Consider the following 8,929-nt stretch of genomic DNA (forward strand, 5'->3'; position numbering starts at 1 on the left):
TGAATTATCTGCTCTAGTTCAAACACATGCTGTTGCCAATATGCTGTGGCAGCCAGCTAACATCTGAGCATCTTTAATTTAAATTGCATATACTTAACTTGAAATGGCATCTATACTCTCAAACTAAGAATTTACTGTACCATCATCAGATCATAGGAGAAATCATCTTTTCAGGAATTTCCTAAATTTGCCTTTTTACTACGCTCTAATGTGGTAACAGCTTAATGCCTGATGGCACCCAAGTCAAATGTTTCAGAGTATGAGATATAACTCCTATTCCAATCAGTTTGTTAATACACATGCTGTTCCCTGTCTACATATGTGAATGGAATAATTCTCAGCAGCTTGGGTCTCATTCCCTCATAAACACAAAATCGTATCTGTAACCTTAAACCTTAAACAATAGACACATTCATAAGGCCAACATTTAACTTATCAAGCTTTATCAGAAACAAACCTTTCAAGGCAAAACTCCAAAAGAAGCTGGGGAAGAAAAAAACATGATAGAAATTTGAGTACTCAATATAAAAATAATAAAATTTTAATATAGCATCTGTGGAGCTCAAATTTTAGGGTCAGGATAAAGACAAACAAAAGACAAATATATCCAAACCATGTTAGACCTAATCATACTGCATTAACTGTTTACAAACAGATTGGAAAATTATCTTATTTAAATGACCTCTTTTCAGCTATCCTTGGTTGACTTTTGCCATATTTAACATTGCTGACCACCTAAAATTCTCTTCCCTCTGTCTCAAAGTATCCTATTCCCTTGGATTTTTTACACTATGCTATTCCTCCTTCTTTTCTTGCTTCCTGGGAGGCAGTTTCTAGAATCTAGACCAACCTGACTCATATCCTCTGTCAGCCCCTCACTAGCTGGTATGACTTTTCACAAGCTAAATTATCTAGCCCCCATTTCTGCATCTGTAAAATAGAGATAATAATGATATATTTCACACAAAAATACAGTGATGATTTGATGAAATAAAGCATAAGTACAGAAAAAGTATCCAGCAAATGTTAACTATTATTTCAATGTGTCTCAGCAGTTCTTGGTGTCTTTTGTTGTCATGTTTCTTCCCTCCTGGCCCCTGAAAATTCTGTTCTTAGTTCCCTTTTACTTCCTCCTATCTTATCCCCTTTTGTAACATCAATCACCTTCAATATGTCAATGATTCTCCAATCCTGACCCTTCTCCAGGTCTCTATTTCTATCTGTTATTGTCCAGTTCTTCTAAAGGAATCAAGTCATTACTACTTTGTGTGTCCAGTTCTTGAGGGCAGTACATATATATCAGAGGTCCTAGAAATGGTCTATTAATAGATCTATCTATGGGCTATCAGCCCAGAGATTCTAAGTCAGAAGGCCTTTATGGTCAATCTGTTTTAAAAGAAATGAAGTTAAGATCTGAGCGTTGAGGCCAATCCTGTGACAATCTAGGCAAGCCCTACTCCCGTGTGTCCTGCTATGCTGGGTTTACCTGTCCTATTACTGCCTCCACCTTTCTCCACCCAGCTCTATGCCCTGAGCTTGCACAGACTACATCAAGAGGCTCCCATGCCCTCTGGCTTCTAATTAGGCTTCGCTAATGGGGACCCCTGGAAGGCTTTTGGAGAGAGGCAAGAGAATCAAGTTGGCATACTTATTCCCTGGTTCCTCCCTGTGATGTCAACTCTCTCTGTTGATTGCACCCCTCAACCAAGTAGCACAGCTTTTTTTCATGGCAGCAGTCTCCAGAAGACTCTGTCCTGTGGCATCTTAGGCCTTCATGTTACCAGTCCCAGCACACATCACTAACTTGCACCTACCTTTGAACACAGTTCCTTCATTAAACCCTCCTCAAATGATTCCAAATTCAGTATGCCATTTGTCTTCTGCTGAAACCCTAACTTTAAAGCCTGTCTGTTTAGTAACATTGTCTTTCAAAAAAAAAAAACTACATAAAACTGAATTAGAAATTTTATAAGTATAATAAAACTATGCTGCAAAACCCCCAAATTATCTAAAATCCCATGACACTATTAGAATGTCCATATATTGCTTTGTAGTCATTTTGATACATATTTAACATAGTTGCAATTAAAGTATTTATAAAATTTCATGCCTTTTTCTATTTTATATTATAACATAAGCATTTTTCTATTTTGCTAAATAATTTTTACAAATATCATCTTTAAATCTGCATAATTTCTACTAAAGGGATGTGCTACAATTTACTAGGTTTTTCTCATATTAATGAACATTTGGCACATCCTTTCAAATGACCTTTTGAATGCATACTTTCACACATACCATTACACATATGGTGATTTCCTTTCCATTTTTCTACTAGTTTTGCTACAGGGCAATTTTTAAAATTTACATATGTTCTATAAAACAAAAGATTTCATGTTCTCCAAGCTCTCTCCTTTGAAAAAGTTTGCCTAATCTTGTGTGATGGAAAGCACAATGGATTTGAAGTCAGAAGTCCCTGAGTCAAAGCCCAGACGTTTTGTTGCAGTCTCTATGACAATGAATACTTCCTAGAAGAGGTTAAACAGTTGATCCCTAAGGCCCCTTCAAGTCTGATATGCTCAAAAATGATTCAGACTACCGTAACAATCATAAAGATGAGGACAGTAGGAAGACCACGAGTCTTCAGCTTGGAAGGATGATGTCTTAGAGATAGCTGGTTGACAATACATTCTCTCCTTGTCCTTAATCAGCACTCTGAGAATTTCCCGTCTTGTGTATGAGGAAGCTGAGGCTCCTGGAAGGCCTGTGACTTGCTAAGTCACAAGCAGAACATTAGCATTAGAGCCAGCACTCTACCCACATCTAGTGATTCTTAGACCAGTGGTGTGTTTAGGGCTCCCAATATGTCTCCTAACAGGATCACTTAAACATCTGTCAACCTGCCTCACTCATTCCTAGGATACAACTCTTTCAACTACAAGATCATGGCTTTTTTCATCTTGCGCATCCTTAACCTTCCTGACCATGCTTTCCCATCAGATGATATCAATGATTCTCTCCCATTCTATATATGAACTTGTTAATAAAAACATATCAAAAGTCCTTATGATAAATAAATCAGTGGAGGCTGGCCACATAGCTTTTCCTAGTACCCAAAGAACCTAGAGAAGAAGAAAGGTAAGCATTTAATGCCAAAATAGAAAGAAAAAAAGAAAGAAAGAAAGAAAGAAAGAAAGAAAGAAAGAAAGAAAGAAAGAAAGAAAGAAGGAAGAAAAAAGGAAGAAGAAAGAAAGAAGAAAGAAAGAAAGAAAGAAAGAAAGAAAGAAAGAAAGAAAGAAAGAAGAAAGAGAAAGAAAGAAAGAAAGAAAGAAAGAAAGAAAGAAAGAAAGAAAGAAAGAAAAGATAAAGTTGAACATTGAAATCATAGTAATAGACATCGGTACCCCAAACCTGTCACTGTCCAGTTCTGCAAATACTCTGAATCGGTAGGAGCAATTTGAGCATTCCGCATCCTGCCACCCATGAAGCTTTTCAAAGGAACTCTCATACGTTATCTCATTTTCTTCTCACAACAACTTCTTGAGGTAATTATAGCAAGATTTTCCACCCTACAGAGAAAGAAACAGAAAAGGTGACCTGACCTTGGCACGCATTTATTTGTATAAGACTTGGTTGCCTTAAACAGAAATTAGGAAAGTGGATGCGCACCCTAAAGTCAGACCACCTCCCTACTGGGAGGGAGGGTTCACAGAACATAGCCACCGCTAGAATCTAGAGCCCCGGGCCAAATGAAACTTGAAGCCCTACATGCTGAAGTGGAGACACCCTGAAATATACTTTTTAGTTTTATTGACTGCCACGATATCAATAACATACAAGATATATCCTTCCAAAAGTCTACCCTCCTAGCCCCTAGAAACAGGGGCCCAAAATGAACCGTAAAGTGGGGTTCTCTATGAATTACTCCCAAATAATTATACAGACAACAAACTCCATGTCTACAAGGCACTGGCAAAATGAGAAAGTAGAAAAAGAATACTTTGTGCCTCCCCACTTTGTTGAAACACAATGTGAGAACTAGAAGGAACCCCCAAACACTGAATTCGACCTTTTCAGTCTTGGTTTCTGCTTTCTCTATCCTTCTTATCTGGACACCCCTCATTCCCATATTCTGATGCCATGGCCCCTCAGAGACCTTGGCAGCATGCTAGCGTTCTCACTTATTTTGTGCTCATCTCCTACGAATAATGCCGTCCAAAAAATAAAGAAAGAAAAGAAAAGAAGAAAATCTTGCCAGTGAATGAAGAAGGATAACAAATTATCCCTTTGTTAGAAATTTACCCAAGAGCCATCCTCCCTTCTTCCTGACAACAGCAGCCCAGTTCGTTGTATAAATCATGACTAAACTCGCTCATTTCCTTCTTTCATATCCACAACTTCCCAGAACCCCCTGCATGTGACTGATTCTACTCCCATGGGAGATGGGGACCAGCTGTTAAAAGGAAATCCCTCTGGCTCTTAATGCTTGGTTTCTTGGCCTTGACTTGGTGCGAGAACTAAGTGCTTGACGTCATGGCCACTTCTGCAATCATGAATGACTGTTAGCAAGATTAAAAGCCAATAAATATGATAAGAATGACAAGAAAGGTAGGAAAAGCCTTATAGTATCTTTAGGTAGGTGAACCAAGTTTCAGGTGACTGAAATTCCAAATCCTTGTATATAATAAATATTCTTTGGTTGAAACCATGGTTAGATGGCCTTTTGATTCTCCTAACTGAATGCACCTTGACTGGCATACCACTTCAGGTAACTTCAGGTAAGTGCCCAATTTGACATAGGCTTTGACATAGGCTTCAAAGTCTCAACCCATAAGATCAACTAAGGCATTCGTCATGGGTTCCTGCAGCAATGTGGCAGAGAGGTATTTTTAGAGTAAGTGGCCCCTACAAATGGCCCTTTGTTCTTTCTTCCTCACAGCGTTGCCAATGATTTTATAAAAAGATAGAAGAACACATCCCCATTGAAGAAAGCTATCATTGCAATAATTAATGTCAAAGCAACAAAAAAGCAGAGTTCTCCTCTTTATACCGCTACCTGACATATATGCTCATCTCCCCCAAATAAAGATCTGCTTATTCTCAAGTCCTATGTAAAAGCTGAATAGAACACATCCCACCACCAACACCAACACCGACATCAAAAAGAAAGCACTTTAGTCCCAGAAGCCAACAGTTCCAGAAGGGCCACCATGTCTCATTATCTTTTATAAACTTACCTCAGTATTTTTAGCATCTACCCTGTGGACCCTTGTTGAGTTTTCAGTAGTGTAATATGGAAATCTCTCTTTTCAAGAATAAATACCTCCATTTGTGAGAAGTGCATGTAAAACCCACGTCCTTACTAAGGGGTGAGCCTTGCGAGAGGAGAGAGTTTCAGGTTGTTCAGAAGGGCCCATTCAAAATTTCTTCGGGTGGTCGTCCCCCAGGACAGTGCTCTGTAACTGAGTCAGGGCTTGAACCCTGGTTTTCGGGTTTGTAGTCCATGCTCACTATCTTAAATGCACTCGCCCTCCTTCGGGTTTTCCTTAACACTTTTCATGGAACGTGGATCTCTTTGTACCTCTAATTCTAGTTAATGTGCATTTTTCACATTACCTTATAGAGAACAAGATTTTTGAGGGTAAAAACTGTTTTGATGTACTCAGACCTAGCAGTGCTCGGATAAAAGCCTTTTATTTTTTTATTTAAATTGATTAGGCACGATTTCCTCTCTCACATCAACATTCATAACTACCATAAGAGGAAAACACGGCAAAATACCTGAGTGCAGCCCACACGGCAGCAAATGGAGAGACAACTTTCTAAATAAATTTTCACCATTCCTAAGTCTGATGTTGAGGTCAAATTTCTCTCCCATTTAAAAAAATGTAAAACACAGATACAACTGTTCAAGGGCTCAAGTTTTACAATCCCATTCCAAAAGCAAAGTAGTCACGAGTTGGTTTCAGATTTAGATTCCTTTGCTAATCTGCAATTTTGGAGTTATAATAGAGCCTTGTGAACTTCGCACATTAAACCAGCTGTTTCGTTGCCTCACCTCATTGAACTCCTCCTCTGATTCCATCACTTTCCCTTCTTTGGTGTTTCCTGCTCCTGCAGACTCAAACTGTTTATCTCCTGTCACATATCCTCCCTACTTTCTTGATGCCTTCGTCATTTGCCTTTCCTCCCTCCTGGAATACTAGGAAGTCAAGTCTCTCCCTCTTGACAGGGAGACTGAGGGCATTCTCCAACCAGTCCAGTCCTCAACCCCCTGTGGAGCAGTTCTTACTTCTGAACCCCTGTCTTGAGCTCTTATCATGCCCCGATTCCTCAGGACATATGTCTACTTCTCCTCAGTTGCTTAAGGATAAACTGCCTACGCCACTCTCTTAATCTTAAACGTACAGCTGTCTGTCGTTTGTCTGTCGTGCTTTCCTTCAAAAAAGGTGGTATCTGAATCTTCTGATATCTCCGGCCCTCCCTATAGGCCGTCCACCAAGCAGGTACCAATTGTTTAATGTAAACGTAAAGAAGAAATAGCTCCACATGCACTGAGGCTATTTTCCAATCATGAAACACATTTGCTGTCACCTAGGCCTTCTTCTTTCACATCCATGTAATGAAATAATTGCCTGGACACATGGAAAATTGTAGAGAGAAGCCTAAGAATGGCTGAACCCCACTGAGTGCTAGTGACTGGAATAAACCTCAAAAAGTTCCCAATAAAAAACTTCTTCCAGATATTCCATAATTAAGGAAATAAGTCACTTAAGCTGCTACCTTTAAAAACCAGAGCCAGCTAACATTGAGAATTTATTATATGTCCAGCCAACCCTCTTATAAAGAATAAAGAAAAATATAAGAAGGCCTCTGACCTTCAGTGATTACAAATTATTTGAAGAGATGCTAAATGTTCAAGGAGAGTTCAAATGAGGGCACATACATTCTGCTTCAACCTGTTGTACCTTCCACCTTGGCTATCAACCTACAGCCAGTCTATACACACTAACAGGTTTCATTCTCTTAGGCATTCTCATTGAATATTGGGGGAAATTCAACAGTAGCCAGCTTGTCGTCCAAGCAGACACTTTGAACTTCAATCAGAATGTTGGTTCAAACCTGATGGTGGGCGGCCTTAGTCTTTCATTTAATGGATTTGGTGTTGGACACAGAAATGTGTTTTACTTAGATAATTTTCGGACTTCCCAGTGCCCACAGTGTATCTCATAGAACATCTCACATCTCATTGGAAAATAGCCTACATCCCATCAGAGGGAGGAAAATAACAACTCCCAGATGGGCTCAAAGGAAAACCAAAAGCAGAGGAATATCAGAGGATAACTTCTACTTTGTGCTCTTGCTCTTTGGGGATCCATCATTTTGTGGTTTCTCCAGGACACATGGACAGCACTTGCCTTTTATGTAGAAAACTGCTAAGTCTAGTTACTTGTGTGTTGAAAAACCTCTTGTTTATCTGCCCTAATCCTTCTTTCATTTTGAATACTATAAACAAAATTAAATGAAGTCATATAAACAACAAAATCTCTCTAGCTGTAACAATCCATCTCAGTAGATGGCATCTCATAAATGATTCACCTCCATTGCTTTAACCTAGAGTCTTTTGTATTTTGCACATCCGAGTGAATAACCATCAGTAAGCTTTATGCACTGCACTGTGTAAATTACGTCGGGTATGTCATAACCTAGGGAGTAGCCCTGAATCTGGAGGGAGAAAGATCTGTTATAATAATTTCTATGTGGAATCTCTTATCCCAACAGGAGCCACAGGTTATCAGAGAGAACCAGATTCAACTTCAAACCTGAGCTGGACATTTCCTTTACTGTTTACAGATAGAGCATATGTCCTATTTAACACCTTAACAAATAAAAAGAATTTTTATTCCAAAGGTCTTATAAATATTGTATACGTTTGAAAGGAGAATTAATCGGAATGAATGCTTAAAACACAGCCTTAAGGAGATACCTGAGTTTTTTAAACACAGCCCTGATTACCTTAGAAATATATCGAAAGCTAATAATCTTATTTACCTGATGCAGGTACTAAACAAAAACGAGAAGTTCACTCAACTGCTGAATAAGAGCAGTTGGCTTTACTTCAGCTCTCCAGGGCAGTGCGTGAGCCTTTGTTAGGGCAGATTTTTTTTCCCCCACAGCTGCATTGGAAAGCAAGGTGTCAAATTCCAAGGATACTATCGTAATGGAGTCACATGGGTTTGAAGGTAGTTAAGAAAAGACAGAGCTGAGAAGAAGTACCTGTTGGACTGTTGAGGCTAGCACCCACTCTTGGCAGAAGGGGAGGTCAGGTGGGAGGCCTTTGGCTACCCCCCTCTACGTTTCTCCAGTTCCTCCCCATGCACCTATTTTATCAGGTATTCCCACATACTGCTAACAATGTTGCCTCAGGCCTCCCTGCTCCCATCCACACATAGCTCTCTCTCTCTCTCTCCCTCTCTCTCTCTCTCTCTCTCTCTCCCCCCATTTCCTGCAACAACACACTAGGCCGGGCTAGCTATTCATTAACCTGTTCATACGACAGTTAGTGGCTGTTGACTCTCCCTGTTTTAGACCTCAGAGATAAACTTCTTGCTCTTGGAGTTCCAAGTCACCCTAGGAAATGAGGAACGCAGAGGAAGACATCATTGAGATCGTCCCCAAGATTCCAGCTGGGGGATTACTAACACCACATCCTAGAGGACTAGGCATTTTGGCATTACATTGTTTGTGTTTTAAATTAAGGCTAGGCTGGACATGGGCTGTGGAACTCAACATAACCTGGTCATTATAGTTTCTTCTTAGACTTACAAGGATAAGATACACAGAAATGTCAGGTACAAAATGTACGTAAATATGATCAGACTAAATGACAAGAAATTACCAAGAAAAACAAAAGAACTGTTATCAAGAA

The 8,929-nt window shown here is 39.5% G+C and overlaps 1 long non-coding RNA gene across 1 annotated transcript in view; it reads left to right on the plus strand.

The window, feature by feature from the left end:
- The window catches only part of LOC140612136 (uncharacterized), a 29,518-nt gene extending 21,639 nt beyond the window's left edge, over positions 1 to 7,879 (plus strand). The window contains exon 4 of the long non-coding RNA XR_012013449.1: positions 7,783 to 7,879. This is a non-coding gene — a long non-coding RNA (uncharacterized lncRNA). The remainder of the gene's footprint in view (positions 1 to 7,782) is intronic.
- Positions 7,880 to 8,929: the final 1,050 nt, after the last annotated feature.

Source organism: Canis lupus, chromosome 20, assembly GCF_048164855.1.
Source record: "Canis lupus baileyi chromosome 20, mCanLup2.hap1, whole genome shotgun sequence".
NCBI lineage: Eukaryota > Metazoa > Chordata > Mammalia > Carnivora > Canidae > Canis > Canis lupus.